Genomic DNA, 18,945 nt, shown 5'->3' with positions numbered 1-18,945 from the left:
GCAGCTCTTCTAAACCAGAACCAAGCTGACTTGCTGTGTCCTGAGGAACATGGGTTTTGAGCAGCTCAGAAACATGTTCTTCCCCTCTGTGAGTAACTTCTGATGGCAAATGGGGATTCATAAAGTGAGATTGGCCCGGCCTGTTTTGGGAAGGGTGAGGGGCGCCTAATATGCAAAAGCAACAACTCGAATAGGTTAGTCTAAACAAGACAAGCCCCAGGCTTTCTAGGTTTTCAATTCCTGCATGACTAATGCTTTCATAGAGCAGGAGGCGGAAGCTATGTGGATATTGTGCTGTGAATCATTGTTGGAGGAAATATGCTAGCTCATAGCAGCATTTACTAATTCAAAATGCCGGATTTAGTTTTTGCACTGACAGCAGGTGTAACCTGCCAGGAGAAGCCTGATCACCCAGACTGGTCTGCTGGTTGACGGCAGGCTCAGCGTAAGTCAGCAGCATGTCTTGGCAGTCAAGGGGGCAAACCACATCTTGAGGTACGTCAAACACAACATAACCAGCTGATCAAGAGAGGTTACTATCCAGGTCAGCCTCCCCTTGAGCGCTGTGTGCCATTCAGGACCTGTCCTGGTTTAACCCCAGCTGGCAACTAATCACCACAGCTCCACTCACTCATCCCAGGAGGGAATGCTGGAGAGAATGGGAAAGGTAAAAGCGAGAAAACTTGTGGGTAGAAGTCAAGACAGTTTAATAGGTAAAGCAAAAGCCACACACGCAAGCAAAGCAAACTAAGGAATTCATGCACCCCTTCCCGTGGGCATGCAAGTGTTCAGCCATCTCCAGGAAAGCCAGGCTCCATCACCAGTAACGATTATGTGGGAAGATAAATGCCATCACTCTGAATGTCCCCCCGTACCTCCTCCTTCCTCCAGCTTTATATGCTGAGCATGACATCCTGTGGTATGGGGTATCCCTTTGGCCAGTTGGGGTCAACTGTCCCATCTGTGTCCCCTCCCAGCTCCTTGTGCACACCCAGCCTGGTCGCTGCTGGAGTGGGGTGAGAAGCAGAAAAGCCCTCGGCTCTGTGCAAGCACAGCTCAGCCATAACTAAAACATCCCTGTGTTAGCAACACTGTTTTCAGCACAAATCCAAAACGCAGCCTCATACTAGCTGCTATGAAGAAAATTAACTCTACCCCAGCCAAAACCAGCCCAGGGCCCCACAATTTAAGAAGGATGTGAAGGCTCTTCAATGCATCCAGAGGAGGGCAACATAGCTGGTTGGAAGGGCTGGAAGGCATGTCCTGTGAGGAGGGGCCAGGAACATTGGGTTCATCTAGTTTGAGGAGAAGGAGGCTGAGGGGCAATATCCCTGTTATCTACAGCTTCCTGAGGAGGGGATGTGGAGAGGGAGGTGCTGATCTCTCCTCCATGGGATCGAGTGACAGAACACACAGGAATGGTTCAAAGCTGAGTCAGGGGAAGTTTAGACTGGACATTGGGAAACATTTCTTTACCAAGAGGGTGGCCAGACACTGCAACAGCTTCCTACAGAAGTGGTCGATGTCCCATGCCTGTCAGTGCCTGACAAATAACATAACTATCACCAGATTTGCTTATTTAATTCTCATGTATGCACTGGGGAAAAAGATAAGAAAAAAGACCAGTAAATGGTTTAGATTTTGTGAAATTAGAATTCATAGGTTTGCTATATGAACGTGTATAAGGTCTGTTTTTCAGTAAACACTAGGTCACTGCATTATTATTACCTGGCCAACAGCAAGTAAATTCCCTGCCATGCAGTCATTGATGGATACGGTAGCATTGTTTTAGAATCAATTACATTATTTAATAACTAAGGAGCTTAGTTTTCTATACTGACTTCAGTACAGAGAATATGTAGATAGCTTGAGACTAGATAATGCTTAATGAAACACCAGTGAGCAAACACTTATAGTAGCCCATCTGTGAAAGCTCTGGATTTAATCATGAAGCAGCAGCTATTGAACAGATGACTGTATTCCTGTCCTTACTACGTTACAGTACATTGCTTTTCTGATTTAGAACAAACTATACTAGAAAGTATTTTTAATGAAAATAACATAAATGCCAATGCCCGCTGAACCCATTTCTTCCAAAGAAAGACAATTTTCTATTACATAAGTAACCTCTCATGTTCAGGGCCATCAGATCTCGAATACCCTGCTCCCAGGTGGTAATTACAGACTTCTTCAGTGGGCCAGTGATATGTTCTGGTATTCTGCCCCTCATTTCCCATACTCAGAGGCTGAGATAAGCCAAGCAAACACCAGCTGTGTGAGAGAAAGAAGGGGAACTGAAACAGTTTCTTTACTGGTTGATGACTCTGAAGTACAGGCTGCGGTCAAGCTAAGGTCTGCAGTGGCCCTCAGACCTGACAGTGAGAGGTATCCAGAAATATTTTGACAGGCAGCCCGCTCTGGAATATTAATGTATCTGATTAGACCACTCTCATTTCTCTGGAGTTCCTGAGGATGGAAGGAAAGAGGGAAAAATAAAATTACATGATTTGTTTTTAAGTTGGGAGCCACAAGACTGACATAATACTGCAAGTTTTGGATGTGTTCTAGTCAGTTTTCTTGCTGTCTGGATGCATAACCACCAATCTGAGAGAATATCATGACGTGGGTCCCCCTCCAACAGCAGAAAACCTCTCTGAGAGAGGAGAAGATAGAATTTTGATCCTTTTTCAATTTAAGATATTTTTTTCTCCTAATTTACCTCTAAGATGTGTAGGTACCAGACTGGTGCCCTGAAATGCAGACAGATAAGTAAGAGCCAAGAAGCTATGTTCCATGTATATGGATTTTCTGGATCATCCTAACTCCCTTTGCATGCATTTCATCTGAGTGACCTTCAGCACTATTTTATTGCTCATCCTATCAAAAATGCCCTGCCATGGCATCACTCCCTGGGCACTGTTATATTACCAAGGTGCAAGAGTTTTTTTCCTCTTTGGAGAAGAATTTTTGGCTTTGTTAGTTCAAAGTTAAGTGATGACTAAATATGTCTTTGACGGTTCCTTGCAACTGCAGCCTAGGACACAGGACTTCATCATTCAGGTAATCCTTTTCAGTTTCTATAGCTGTGGATAAGCTATGAATAGCTGGTGTTACCCAAGATGTTGTCTGTTGCCTCTATCTCTCAGCCACACTTTGTTCTCAGAACATCAGAGCCATGTCCGTTTCCCACCCACAAATTGCTCAGAAGGAAGACTTACATTAATGATTTTAATCATGACAACTTGATCTTCCTCCTTGGCTGCTTTCTCTGCAATTTTGACAGTGTCATTGTCCCAGTCAACAAAATCCACGGCCATCATTCCTTCCACTCCACTGGGGAAAGAGGAAGGGGCAAGGGGGAGGTGAAGACAAATGGTGAGAAGGTAAGGAAGGAAAGGGGGAAAAAAATAAGGAAGAGGGGAAAAAAATAAAGGACAAGAGATTTTTAAAGTATCACAGTTGATAGATCCCTGCAACAAAGGAGCTGATCAAGAGAGATCAAGGTACATGAGTCTTTCTTCCCTATCAGCAACATTTCGTTTTCATTATCTTCTCCATTTGTCATTCTTCATAGCTACATTTTGCTCTGCTACTTCCAGAAACATGTTGATTCAGGACTCACTCTGAGGCCTCCTGCTTGAGTACGTGTGCAACGTACGAAATGTCAGCATAGCCCATACAACCAAAAATGTTGTTACGAGAGTAGTAGAAGAGGAATGAGAGGCACATCTCACTCATGGCGCTCAGCCCACCCAGCAAAGACACAAGGATGACTCAGGGGTCTGCTGAGACACAATGAGGAGACTACTTCTTCTCAGGAAAGTACTCTTGTTCACAGCTCATGCAGATCTTGTCTGGGAAAAAAAAATTAATTTGTCTATGAGATAGAAATGGAGAATCAAAATATCCTTTGATACTTTGCCTAATAAGTAGTCTAATAAATAGGTTGCTCTGTGCTTTTATAACCGAAATTACACATTCTCTCCTTCAGAAAAAATACTATATTTTTATTTCAAGATCCCAAAATCTGAAACTTTGGGAGGTTCAACTAAAACATTCAAAGAATTAACTGAGTGTGACATCCAGATCAGAACTTTCCAGTTGATCCCTACTTTTGGAATGGGACCAACCAAATCAAACAGTGTTGCTCTCTGTGAATATAAATTCTGTAATCCTCTTTAAGTCAAATCACAGCTTTTTGTGCACATTTCCAAGTGCAATAATGTCATTAAATCCTCTGTGTGCATAAGCTCTAAAATAAGCTATGAAGCTTGAGTACAACAATAACTGTTTATATGCAAACTTCTGCAAAACTGACCTCTGGTCTGAATAAGAACTAAAAATAATGTCTTCTTGTTTTGAGAAGTCCAAATGAGATCCAGCTGCTGGATTACATCAGTTTCTGTATTTGACTTCTGCCTTTCCACTAAATCCAAGTGTTCAATGACTGAAAACCAACTCAGCTGCAAGTTTTGCTACTTGCTCTTGACGCTTTAGACAAGAGTTGTCTTGTAAGATATTAGATGCAAGATATCTTTGAGTCTGTTCATAAGCCTACAGTAGGAGGGTCTTACTTGAGAGCTTCTCCCCAGCATGGAGCAACTGTGCAAGGCATGCCTCAGTATGTCTATGATGTTGTGTCTGACATGAGAAGCTGTTGCCGGGGCCATATTTGCTCGGGGAAGAGAGACATGTCTTCCCAAAAGATTTTGATAGTGATAAACTAGTTTTAAAGGCAAGGAAAGATTTGTAGGTAGAAAAAACTGACTTACAAATGTAACCTCTGACTAATCCAGTGTCTGAAAGTTGCATTTGACCAGGATGTCATCCCCCTAGGGAACACAGTAGGTCAAACCATCAGATGGGTACAGGTAAAGCACATAAAACAACCACTTGCAACATGGGCAACCCGGAAACTGTGTGAAAACAATGGGCCACAGCTGCAGGTGGAATGAGAGACAGAATATATCCACGTGCTCTGACACCTCTGGTGCTTGCCACCTCCCCAGCCTGCCTGCCCGTGGCTACATCCCAGGGCAGCATCGTACTGGTTTGATTACGATGATTTCCTTCAGGTTCCTAATCTCCTGCAGTCTGGAGTCATACTTATTGTCTTCACACATGATGCTCAACTGCTCACCATTCCTGGGGAAGACAAACAAGGGAAGAAAGTTAAAATATTTCCAGGGAGGGGTGTGGAATAACCAATTCCTGGATGAAATAAACAGAGCCAACAAAAATCCCCTCCAGAAACCATGCTTGATCTCTTTTGTACTGTAACTCACAGAACACATTTTCAGCGACAGTCACTCCCAAATATACACTTGAAATTTCCCAACCAGCCCTCTTGTTCTGGAGTCCAAATATGGACTTTTTACATGTCAGTAATTGTTGTACCTTGAAACTTTTGCCTTTCAGAGGACAGTCTGGGATCCCAGAAGAACAAATTCCAACACTTGCATTAGAAAACACTGTCCTAAATAAAAAGACTCTCTGACCCTAGCAGGGTAGAGTTGGCAGGGTATTTAGAATGTCCCTTGCAGATGTAGAAGTATCACATGTGAACTCTTCCTTGCTATTTCTACAGTGCTTTGTGATACTGCTTCTTAGATGGTCTCTGCTCTGCTTGAGTGCGGCTTCTCCATCCACATTACAGGTCCTTAGATCTTGCTAAGTACATCCACAGTGCACACTGCAAGGTGCATCAAGGCACCCAGACCACAAAACCTTATGGTGCTTATGGCCAGGCTCTCCCAACAGCTGTTGCACACCCTGCCCGGTTGTTGTAGGCCCTCTTTGTGACTGCTGGCAACTCTGAGCAGGTGAACGGGTAGGCTCATGCCACTGTTCAGCTACACCTTCTAGCAAAATGGGTTCAGGAAGGAGGAACCTGGCTTGGAGGCCAGGCTTCACAAAAGTTCAAGAAAGAATGTATCATGTGACACATGGTTTATGTATACCATGCAACCTGCATAAAGAGCAGGAGCCAAAAACTATTGCTATTGCCTGGAACAAAATAGCTCTGGCTAAGTCACTCCTACTGGCTATGTGTGACTTTTGGTGTATGCTGGGGTATTTTGGAATTAATACCTACAAAGGAGACAGGCCTGCCCCTAAAGTGCTATTAAAGATCACAATCTACTATATTCTGCCAAGGTCAAGCTCCAAAGAGTCTGGGGTCTCCACTAATTGGACAAGTGAGTAAGAGCAGTGTAGTTATCCTACCTGTTACAGGGGAAATCCCAGAAGAAAAGTAGTCACCCCAGCTGCTCACTGTACCTGAATCATCTCTGTTCAGAAAGTGTTTTGAATGTTTGACCTTCTGCTCTGGAGCCTGTGCTTGAGATGGCTTCATCATCTGTAAAGGTCCTTTCTCAGATATATGCTCATCCTAAGTAAATCTAACTGTTGCCTTAGTCCTCTCCAGGCTGACCTCAAGTGAGTCCTAGTAAAAAGAAAGAACCTTCCATTTTCTTCCGAAGCCTAAGAAAAACTCTCCTGATTATGTCACTCCCTGCTACTTGGAGTATGCCCTTGGAAGTTGCTAGCTAATGAGATGGAGGGAGGCTCACTCCACTTGCTGTCTAGCATAACAATCCAGTTGTCAGGCCAGTCTGGGCTGGAGATCAGTAGCATTGAAACAGAGGGATGACTTTGAAGCCAATAGGTTTATTGGTGTCTACTTTGCTCCTTTGTCAAGAGACAACCACATTGCCAGCTATAATGTGCTTCTCCTGAGAGACACAGACAGGTGTAAATAGGGAGCAGACTTTTCACAATGCACCTTTCAAGTTACAAAATCCCTATATATTTAGTCTAGTCACAGCAGACTAAATTTGTTTCCTAAAGTTCTTAAAAACTTTTCCCTGCTTTTGCCATGTCACAATTAGGCTGCAGAGGCTGCTAGGTGAGTATTTTGCAGATACCACTGGTCAGAGAGGAGAAAATACCCATCAGAGAATTGTGCTGGTCCCACTTCTTTGAGGCTGCCTTTGAAGGAGCTTCTAGTCACTTGGCCCCATTCCTTGGCATGCTGGGGAGTGGGTGGAGAGACACAGGACCAGAGTGTTTAAACAATATTTGATTGTAGGATGCCGTTGGTGTTTAAGGACAACTAAGGAAGGCCATCTTCAAGGGCAGATGTGCCATTTTGGAACAACGTAGATTCTTCTGAATGATGTATCATATGTGTGCTTAGAAGCCAAACAAGACAACATCTGCTCTGCTCATAACTCAGCTTTGTGTTGGGTGCGGGAGGGCAGGCGCTATCCTGTTTTCCACAGCTTGCCTACAGTGCGGTTCAGGTTCCCTGCATGCCTACAGGATCGGCTCCGTATGTGTGAATTTCCTGCAGAGTGAATCAGCATGTGAGACAGTGCAGGGGTCTGGGGATTTGGTGTGAGAGTGCAGCCACCTAAGGACCAGGCAATGCCAAAGTTTCCCCTTGCCATTCCAGATGGAACTCACATCACACCCCAGAGAATGCACCAGCAGTGCCTTGTAGACAGGCAGGGAACCTGACCTTGAAGATGTCACAGCGAGTTCTCTAAGATTAGAGTGTCACTGCAACATCTTGGGCTATGCCCACATTGCTAAATGTCATAGGGCAGTGCATTGTTTTACCGATCACTGGCATGGACTGTGTCTGCCTCCCTGTAACTGTCTGCAGCCTGATGCTTGGCTGATGTTGGGTTATTCTGAAATTAGAAATCTAAGGAGGACATAGCTGTTATACCTATACTACCAAGCACTTAGACCTCTGTGATGCCCCTTTGGCCTAAAGCACAGTTAATTTTTATTTCTGGATTTTGATTTGTTTTGTTTTCAAATTCCAAATGGCTGAAGTAGTGTTCAAATGCTATGCTGCACACTGTGATTATCATAGCTTCAAACTGAGTATTCATGCTTCATGGGCTAGGATGTGATCAGAGAGCACATAGGGGTACTGAAGTTTTTAGTGTGGGATGATGCTGGAGGAAACCAAATCCTGTGTAGTTTTGCTCATGCAGCCCATGGGAACTGGTACACGCAATCCCAGAACTGTGCCTGTGTAGCCTCACGGTCAGTCTGGTTAGCAGGACCAAGCTATGTAAGGGCACCATCTGGCAGCTGTCTGCTGTGGATGAGAAGCAGTCCAGTGCTTGAGCTCACTCCCTGGACCTGATTTATTTAACCAGAGGCACAGTTCCAGTCTCTTGCTGTCTGCTGAGCTGACCCTTCTTTCCCTAAGAGATAATTCTTCATACTACAGTTCAGACACTGCAGAGCCTCCTGCAGTGACAGATGGAGACTAGCCTGGGAGACATCATTCTCATCCACTCTAGATCAAGAGGCAGGGAATGATCCTGTAGCATGGGCAGCAATACTGTGAGTTCCCTTCTCTTACCAGTATTGAGCAGCTTTCACTCCTCTGCCAGACAGGTGGGTGTAAAGCAAGTAGGCAAAGACATGCAGATCTGGAGCCAGCATCCCGTTCAGCTGCAGTTCAAAATGGAACAGGTCAGAGCCTGGCAGTCAGAGCACAGCACTACATTTAACGCCTGCCCATCAAGTCAAAAGCTTGATGGAACTCATGTAAATGTCAGCTTAACTTTTTTTTAAGAGGAGGTTTAAGACCATTTCCTTGTGTAGGTCATTACTGATTGAAAGGTTGCTCTGGTGAACCTTTCTGAAAATTGCTTTTCTGGCTTTAGGTACTCTGGCGTAGTTGTTTGAGTTTGTGATATCTCATGCTGGGCACTGTAATGATATCTTGTTATCAGCTATGTGACAAACAAAGGCAAGATACAGGAGAGGTAATAAGTTAAACATGCAGATCCATGAACTCTGAGAAAGAGCAGATAACAGTAAGAGTAAAAGCAGAAATAGTAAGACACTGATCAATGGGCTATTGAAAGTACCATCAAAATGTACATCTTAAAAGGTTCAAAGAAAATCTTTGAATATTGATGAAAAGAAGAAAAGACAAGATTACTGCAGGTCTCATAAGAGGGAGCAAACCTATTGGTTGTTTGAGGGGGATTGTGGGACTATGTAAAATATATGGGGTATTCTAAGTGGACTGTGGGAATGTGCAAAATTTATTACTGGACACCTAAGGAAGAGGTCAAATTTAGGGAAAGAGAGAAACAAATATGGGAAAATGGAGAGAAGAGGAGAGTCTAGTTGTACTTACAGAGACTTCCAGTTAGCATGTTTGTCTGAACAAACCAGGAACGTGATTGCTGCAATCTAGACTATTTTACTAAACTCTGTTCCTAAATATTTTCAGTGTGAGTGTGCTCTCTGTACTGTGTATATGCGTGTGCCTGTGGTTTTGGCATGGAATGATCCACTAGGGAGCTTCAAGCTAGAAAGACCCAAGGTCCAAGCCAGAGACTGTGTAAAAAGGGCTAAAAAGGCCCCTTGCATGTGGTGGAGCAGACTCACTTGGGGATCTTGGGAAGTCATGACATCCTTTGGGTTTTGTTTCCCTTTCACTTAGATGGGGCGAATGGGTATTCAACTCATGGTTCTGACCTGCTTACACAGCTCTGCTAATGCTCTTGGGCCAAGCCTTGGGTATCTGCTGAGCTGTGTTATTGGAAAAAATGTTCATTTTGCAACATGGAGAAATGGAGGCTAAGCTAGCACCCTGTGCCAAATGGCTTTTGGGCATGTCTGGAGCAAGATGAAAGCCCAAAGTGAGAAAGATCAAGAAGGGTTTTGTATGGCTTTCCCCACGCTTACTTCATCAAACCGGCTGGAATTGCAAAGGCCTAAGATCTGTAGGGTTCTGCTCCAGGAGGAATGAAATACACAGGGAAACTGAAGATGCCTGTTTGCGGAACACCCACACCATGTTTCTGTAGTTCCTGAGTATAGTAAAGTCATAGTCCTGAGCTGTCAATCAAGCCTGCAAAAGAAAAATGACCACTCCTTCAGCACTGACTCCAGAAACATCAGAAGTGGGGCCTGAAGCAACAACACATACAGCATCCCTTTCCCAGTCACAGTTTGGGAGCAGCACAGATTAACAGGAAGGTCTAAGCCCTCCACCCTACCCGTGGTGGTATGGTCTACTGTAACATGTAGCTTCGAAGTCATGCAAGGTGCACAGTCGCACAGTTCCTCACTCATAGTGCAGCTGGATCCAGCCCTGTTCATAGTCGCAGATGATTCCCATAAAATCACTCTTGTTTACCCTAACGTAAAATGATAGCAAATACTGCAGTGACATTCTTCATCACCTGTCATAGGGATTGAGTGCTGGAGGTCATGGTAGAAGTCTGAGGTATTGTTATTAGGCTCTCAGAACTTCATCCTGACCCTTGGTACACTTATTTCTCCCACAACCACACTGTCCCTTCCCACAAAAAGTAGCAGTGCCATGATGCCACCGTTTCCCTGATGTTTTCCCTAACACTCCTGCTAGTATCATATCAGGAAGATGTGCTCAGCTTTTCTGATGGTATGACGTGTCTAATCTAAGAAGATATAACTATCTATGTTGCTAAAATTATCATCACATATCATATTTATATTATTTAATTTATAGAAAATTTATTTAATTATATATAATAGAATAATTATTATATTGCTAAAATTAGTTTCCAGTCCAGTTTCTTCTTACTGTCCTGAAGGTTGTACTGAGCAACATATGGAAGCGTTTCGTACAAAGGTGGTTTCTAATAGGCTTGTAGGGGAGGTCTGAGACCTCCATCCTGAGGCTGTTCTTTGTTAGACAACTGCCCAGCATCACCCACCTGGTAACATGTCAAAATTGCTGTAACAGATTTCTAGTTGGACGTACTGAGGGTCCCAAGGTGCCCCTATGGAAAATGCAGCTGCTTCATCTGGAAATTGATAAGACTTGTGGAAAGAGGAAGAGGAGGAATAAACTTACATGAAGTAGTTAGCTAGTTTTTAACTCTTCTCTGTTGTTTCTTAATTGAAAACTTACACAGAGAAAGTTTTTATTTTCTTGCGTTTCTGAATATTTACTTAGATATTGTTAGAAATCAAAATGTTGGGGGAAATTCTGCCAGTTCCATTTCTTTTTCTTCTGAATCAGAACAAGGAAGAATTTTCAAAATTTATTTTTCATTTATCCTTTTGATTGGTTTCATTTTTACATATATATTTAATAGGAATTACATATATATTTAATAGGAAATGGTTACAGTATGTGTACACTCTTGTACCAAATTTCATATTAGTATTGGAACTGCATTACATAAAATCTGAATAAAATTCCTGTAAGGGTTTTGTCTAAAAGTTATCTCCTTTCTCTCTCCATCTCCATGTACATGCATACTATAGAAATACAAAATACATTTTGCTCTGAAAGGCACAAGATAGATGCTAAAATGTGTGCATCACTGACTTCTAACTAGGCCACTCAGTCAGAAGCACCAATTGCGCTGGACTTTTAATGTTACTCTACTGAAAAAGAGGCAGAGCTAGTAGAAAAAAAGGCAGCAAGTAGGTAACCTTCCGTTATGCAAAAGGAGCATAAGGAGAATATTGTGAAATTAATGGCAACGTTATCAAAAGGTCAGAAGGAAGGCCTTAGTATGTGACATATAACACTTGTTTAATGCAGATATGATAATAACATACACACATATGCAGAGTATCAACAACTATGCAGAAAACAGCAGCATCACCTGATGCAGCAGAAGTAGAGTTGAGTGGGGACAGTATGAGGAAAATTCCCCAGTTTGGTTGGTCCTGCAGGACTGTGGGGTCTTACTGGACAAGGTGACAACAAAGGTACTACTGTTCCTAACAAGAAATGGGGGAAGGATTGGGCCCTGCAGACTCACCTCTCTTCCAACATCCCATCCCACAACCACCTGAGAGCACAAGGCAAAATCCGGATTGGCTCCATAGCAATCATCTGTGCCACTGGGTAATACGCTGGCATTGCCACAGGCATAAACAAGAATATGATGAGCCAAGGTTACGTTGTGGAGTGTTATTATAGGTTCGAACTGTAACCAAGAGAAAAAGTAAAAAAAAAAAAAAAAAAAAATTATTGTCAACACTCAAGTATTTCTTTCCCAGGCAACAAAAAAGAGCAGTTAACCATATGTTAGGCAAACAAATATAATCTGATTCATAAAATGGATGGTAAATTGGTTGGCAGTTTATCTACTCATTGTGGTATGCACCCAACAGAGTCTATTTTTCCAGAAGGGATTTGCATTTTCCTTTAAAGCACCTCCCCTTTATCAAATCGCAGGGGTGTCTATTTGACCTGTTATGCTGGGCAGTAAGGTTCCAGGCCAGAAATGTAAATAGTTTACTTCATACACAATTTTCCTGACTGCAGTCAAGATAAGGGACCTTGATCTCAGGTTCACTATAATTCACTGCTCCCTCAGTTGTGCCAAAAGTACCATAATCAAGACAGTGTAAAATAAACCCGGCATGTAACTTTCATGTGCTCATTAATCACTGAACTTTTAACCAGCATTGATAACATCAGGTCTCAAAATTCTGGTGTTACTACAACAACTGACTAAAACTTCTGAGTTTGTTCTGTAGGGTTACTTGTTAAATTCTGTTTTTCAGTCCACGAGAAGTCTTCCTTATGAAATTTTGCCTTACGTCATTTCAGTGGAACATCTATTTTTAAACCTTCAAAAGCCACAAAACTAAGAAGGGCTGCTTAATCTTGAAGCAAAGTTATCTTAATCTGGGAAGTAAACTATGCTTGCTTTGGAAAGTTCCTGTTTTGTTTCTTTGCTCTTCCTCTTCTGCACATTCAGTCTTGAAAACAGGACAGCAAAAATGTCAGTTTTGCCTTTTATGCAAATACCCTTAACAATCTCCAAGGACAAAAGCAAAAGCCCTTTCAATATAGAAGATTCTGGAGGATCCCTTTGCTCTCAAAGATACCAACAGGTAATGTGGCCTGAGCTCACTACACGGAGACATCAGACTTGCAGCAAGGTTTCTCCAGGTGTGATGGACATGAAGACAAAGGTACTTCCAAAGCTAGAAACGAGACAGAACTTCACCACCACACAAGCCAGACAAATTAGCTGGCTCATCCCAATGGCAGTGAAGGACAGATGGAATGCTTCTAAATTTATACTAAAATGTTGTAAAAGACAGACTTATACACATCACTGAAGGAGCAAGTCTGTCCTGTCCTGTTTTTCCTCAGTAAGACAGACTGCAATTTTACCTTGTAGACATGGTGTTTCTGCTTGGCCATGGGCAGGGGGATAAAAGTACAAGCATACTTGGTTTCTTAACTGGAACAGCAAACTGGAAAAGAAAGACACACGAGTCACCTCAAGATTCCCCTGGCAACTCAGTAATATGCAGAGGGAATTGGAGAAGCTGAAGGGAGGTGGTGCAAGCAGAATGAGACCCAGAACTGGAGGGGGAAGGAAGGATGATGCATTTAGCAAGCGACTGCTTGGTTTTTGGTTGCAGTGAGTGAGAAGATTATAGGGTCAAGAAGATGAAATTGTATTCTGGTGAATGGCATACATGTTTACCAGCTCCACCAGGTCTTAAATTCTTTTTCTTTCAGATTTTTTTCTGGTCCCCACCCCCCAAAAAAAAAAAAGAAAAGGGAATTGCATTACTAATTTGCCTATTGTAACATGAACCAAGCATAGGAAACATTAATGCAGTTCAATCAACATTTTTACTTGCTAGTTTTCTGGAGTCACAAGCAGAACACATGATAGCACTAATCCCACAAATCTTTACATAAAAATAGCACCCCTCTTTACTATGGAATACTGCCCACGCTGATCAGCAGATTCTGCTGCATCTTGAGCAAGTGCTGACTGTGTGGGATGATGCTGTTTAAAGAAGAAAGGTGTTAATGCAATAATACCACACTGAGTTGGTACTTTTGAACTCCATTTGACAAGGATGCCACATGTACCATGAGGTGATGCTAATGCAGAGCTCCAGCTCTGCTGGTAAATCCTTATATTTGATACTGAGATACTGCATGTATTAATACTGGAGGCAGCGCACACAGCAGTTGTATTGCATTTTCTGAGCTCTTTGCCAGGCTCGTCACAGAGCATTTAAATGTATACCCATTATTTCTCTCCTCTGTGATGTTGTGTAGCCCCGACAAAACTAAGATGGGAAGCAGGAAATATCTTCAGCATGTTATAGCTAGTTTTTGATGGGTCTATATGGATGAGACAATAGACCTGTATACATATATGCCTGAGTTAATTATGCTGCAGTTCAGTAGCACCAGTCTGTGTTTGGCTCCCTAAATTCTAGTCAAGGGACCAAGAAACACCTTACAGCATTTCCTAACAAATAAGACCTTTACCCTCCGCATAGCAAACCTTCCATTCCCACTTCATTCCTACTCTTGCCAGCTCTATTTGCATGTTTCCAAGATCAGTCATATCCATCTTTTGACCTGTGCAATTCAAACTTCCAGCATGGGCATGATCAACTTTCCAAAGAAAAGCAGAAGAATGGGCTATTTTTAACATGCCAAGTAAAGTTCTTGCCCAGAACTTGCATTATTCAGCACCAGGTCATAGATGAAGAATATTTTAGGGTCAGTTGAGTCAGATGGGCCTCTGTGCCTCATAAAGAAAAGAGACTTGGAAAATCTTTGGCCTTTAAAGAATTGAACTGTGTCATCAGTACCAAACACAGTAATGAAGCACGCTCTGTCAACCTGTAATGGGAGTATTAACTGGAAAATCTCATTCCTTTCTTCCCATCAACCACATACACATGTATTCACCCTACATCACATGCCTTATACCACTGCACATTTATTAAAACATAATCCACATAGTAACCATGGCAATTAGAAATCACCTAAAATAACATAACTGTGCATATTTGGTACATACTCAGACACTCAGATAATATGTCACGACACCCAACAGAAAGTAGAGCAGAGTAACACACAAGATTTGTCTTCTCCAGAGACATAATGTATTTTTTTGCCAAAGAGAAGGGTGCTGGCTAGAAAAGACACAAGAAAATCTGTACCCGCTGTCATTTCACACACATTATTAAAGCACGCATGGATTTTAAGTGGTGGTATGAGAAATATAAGAAAGCTGGGGGAAAGGCTGTGAGGTATTTGAGGAAGACTTCAGAACCTGCATCACTTTGTGTTCAAATGTTCAGATACTGTCTGTATACTGTTCTAGCTGTGGGAGCTGTACAATGGTGCTAAAGATCAGATTTCACATCTTTGCATGTCCTAAAGCAGATATAGCTCACTTATCTGTATATAATGTATTTTGGGCAATTTTTGCAAAGAATTACTAAGGGACTTACACAAAAATCTAACTAAACTGTAGTCCCCTAATTCCCCATTAGCAGCTACTGTTGAGCCTGGATGCCCTCAGCGATCCACCTGGATCTGCCCCATCGTGTAAGGAAAGCAGCAGCAGCCATAGAAGTCTGTAAATTCTTCCCATTCAGAATGGGATTATATTTCTCTCAATTACTAAAGGTCATTAAGGTTTGTGACTACAAAGGCATCTAACCAGTCATTTGCACATATATTTGAACCGCAGAAAAATAGTGGATGTACACCTAATTCTGGGCAGACATTTCTGAGGGTTAGCCTTGGATAATGCTGATTTACCCAGAGGTGCCTCAAGTAAAAGTGAAACGTGTAAACAGTGTCTCTATATACAGAGTTCTGAAACTATGTGCATTTGTATCCTTGTGATCCTTGACAAAGCATAGTTTTGAAAAATCTCTGACTTAAAATAACAGTTTGGATTGGCTAAGCTTTTGGTGGCAGTCAATACCAATATGAAGCTCTTCCAAGAGAGAAGGACCGAGACTACCAAAACTTTCTGAATTTGCTAAACAATTCTTACCAAAATAATGCCTTATATTACACATAAAAATGTTATGTCCAACACTAGATATCACTTCTTTGTATGTAGAAAACAAGAGAGAGACTGAAAAATGAGCAGGATTTTGAAGAGCTGTATTGAAGCTTAAGAAGATGTTGAGATTTATAACTTCCCCATTCTTTGATAGAAAATATAAGCAAACATCAATGACATCAAAACAGTGCCCTTGAAATAGGCATTATAAATGTGGCTGTGTGGTTCCATACTTTTCTTTATATTCCTGTTACTGCACTGTTGTGAGAAAAACCTGTCATTCTCAGATCTGATCGGGGGGATTTGGGAATAGAGTGGGACACGAGAGCAGGTTTGTTTGGGATGTTGCTTGAGTAACCCCCTTTCCTACCGTGATATTCAGGTCATTTGGGTCACATGTCCAGAGGTGGCATTTGAACCACATGGTGGTGGAGGTCTCATTCTCTGTCACTGACAGTAGTCGGTAGTCCTGGCTCTCATCTTCCTCGAGGGTTGCCTCATCTTCTGCATGACAATGTTGGAAAAGGAACAGTCGTCAAAGCAAGAGAGAGAAGAGCTTCCCACACTCCCAAGAAGTCACATTCCCAAGTACTGCTGGTGGGACCTGAGTAATTATCAAAGCATTTAATTCTCAAAAAAGCTCCTCCACTTTCACTGCTGATTTCCACAAACCAATTGAAGAAAACTCATGTCCAGTCCCTGCTGTATCGCGCTGCTCAAGGGAAGAGCGGCCTCTGGGTCCCATAATCCAGAGGATGGCCTGGATAGGATGGATACTAGAGGATCTTCCCTGCTCCCTGAGTGAGTGACCTGCTGCACACTGGGTTTTTTTAGCACATCTGGCTCAACCACACAGGGTGGGAAGTAAAGCAAACCCTGTTGAAAAGCAGAGGTGGTTGAAAAGTAAGATATTTTAGGCATACCAAAATGAATAGAGTAGAATAAAATTAAATGAGTAGAATACCATTCTCCTTTTTACTTCTTAAAACTCTTATGTTTCCCATACCGCCTGGAACCTGGGCCTGGCTGTAGATGCTAAGCTCTCCTAGAAAGTACAAGCTAACCAATAGCTTTAGCAGCATAGGCATAGTGAAAAAGACAAATAATGCGTGACTGAGATCATCAAATGCAATTGTTGCTAGGTAAAAAGGCAAAGAAACATGACGTAGAGTTTGAAAAGCATCTAGATACCTGGTTCCTGTAGAAATCTCACCGGGAGCAGAATGGGCCACAATAACTGCTGCTCTGAACGCACAGGGTGAAAAGGTGGGACTGTACACACAGCTGCAGAAGGGGAAGAAGGAAAAAAAGTAGTAAAGCTCCAAGGTGACTGATTGAGATTGCATCATATTTTTGTGGCAAAGGAGTTCAAATGACTAGAAATGAGAAAGCAGTGGCTGCAGATGAAATGAAAATCTCTCAAAGAGAAACCTGAAGTATAATAAAGCAAATGTCTCCCTAATGTCCAGCTGTTAAGCACTATGCTGAAAAGTTTTGCTACAGTACTCAACTTTGGAGGGATAAAGGAGAAGAGAAAAATTTTACCAGACAACAGTCTGGTCAAGGAAAAATATTCGTATGTGAAATCTGTCCTGGTATTTCTTCTTCCCATCTCTGTTCCTTGAAGTGAGTATTTAAAAACCTGGTTACAGCTTTTGCTAAATTTCCCAGTGTCTCCTCCAATATTCTTACTTCTTCTTCTTGAATTTATCCATGGTTTTGGACTTTCAGAAAACTCTAAGCAATTTATCTCTCATCCAAATGCTGTTTACAGAGGGACACCTCATAGTTTGAAAATACAGATTTTGTTTTCCTACTGCTTTGAAATACCTGTTGCATTCTCTCATTTAAAAATCAAAATTCAAAGATAAGTATCAAAGATAAGTAGTCTGCAAATGAGCTACTTTGAAATAAATGTAATATTTTAAACTAAATATACCATATGAAAGAGCAAGGCAGTAAACAGCTGAAAAAATCCCCACCTTTGTGAAAACTAGTCTTTTTGGCAAGTTTCTCACCTACCTAACATTACGCAGATAATGACTTTGTTACAGTTGTAGTAAAGAGGAAAATTAAAAGAAAAACCAAGGATGCAAGAGAGAGAGGGTTAGAAAGCAGAATGCAAATGGAAATCCCCACAAACTCCATTTACAGTAACTAACTTATATTTCCTTCAAAGTGTCTATTCCACAGGTTCAGTGGGTGTGCTTTACAGCCTACTGAGCAAAAAATGTGGATTTTTTTGTGCTTGTTAATGTGCTTGCTTACTGGAATATCTCCAGATCTAAATAATAGGGAGGTATTTTCTGATATGGAAAAGAGTTGAAAAAAACCTAAAATCTGTGGGACCAAAATTATTTTCTAATATAAACAAAGATTTCCAGCTACCAGTGCAGAAAAACATTGAAAATGTTAAATATCTCTTCTGAAACTGGTGAAATGTTTAGTATTTTTGAAACCAAACAATTCAATTTTTCTTTACAGGGTATTCTTTTAGGAGAAATTAAATGCTAAAAAAAGATCATTATTTAAAAGTAAAGAACAAGAGTTTCTTCTAAATTGATCATATTTTTTTTTCCCTGCAGTCATTCACAGCCAAAAATTCTGTTTGTGTAACCATCACAAAAAAAATTCAAAACTGGCTATAATAAGAATGGTTTTGCAACCAACTTACAACCGTAAGCAAGGCTAGCTGCCTCACCCCCTCCAAAGTTCACCCGTTTTAGACATGCACAGAGAGATATTTCATGCAAAACATTTTTTCCTGTTGAGTTAAAAGGGAACTGAAAATGGCTGAACAAAATAAAACCCCTGTGACTGGCAAACATTTTATCAGTGTAAACTCTTTTTCTTTCTGTGTCTGGATAGCATCAAACTGCCTGTTTCTCTTTCGTGATTAAAACAAAACAAATTAAAACAATACCCTGTTTTTTTATTTACCACCCTCAGTGGCATTTTAGTCCTCTAAACTCCAGATGTTTTAATATCAGGCATCTATCCTTAGTGGTTGCTTTTACAGACAAATGAAAAAACGGCAAGTCCCAAGGATGTTGTATGCCATTCCTAAGGGAGGCACTTAGGACGGTCAGGAAGAAGCGAC

The 18,945-nt window shown here is 41.7% G+C and overlaps 1 long non-coding RNA gene across 1 annotated transcript; it reads right to left on the bottom strand.

The window, feature by feature from the left end:
- Positions 1-13,177: 13,177 nt before the first annotated feature.
- Positions 13,178-17,112, bottom strand: LOC101923989 (uncharacterized). Its single transcript, XR_008747693.1, has 3 exons — positions 17,037-17,112; positions 16,216-16,349; positions 13,178-13,260 (listed from the first exon to the last, which is right to left on the bottom strand). It is a non-coding gene; the product is annotated as an uncharacterized LOC101923989 (long non-coding RNA).
- Positions 17,113-18,945: the final 1,833 nt, after the last annotated feature.

Source organism: Falco peregrinus, chromosome 6, assembly GCF_023634155.1.
Source record: "Falco peregrinus isolate bFalPer1 chromosome 6, bFalPer1.pri, whole genome shotgun sequence".
Lineage (NCBI taxonomy): Eukaryota > Metazoa > Chordata > Aves > Falconiformes > Falconidae > Falco > Falco peregrinus.
Note: the sequence above shows the minus strand (reverse complement) of the source record. Positions and strands in the feature narration are given on the sequence as shown.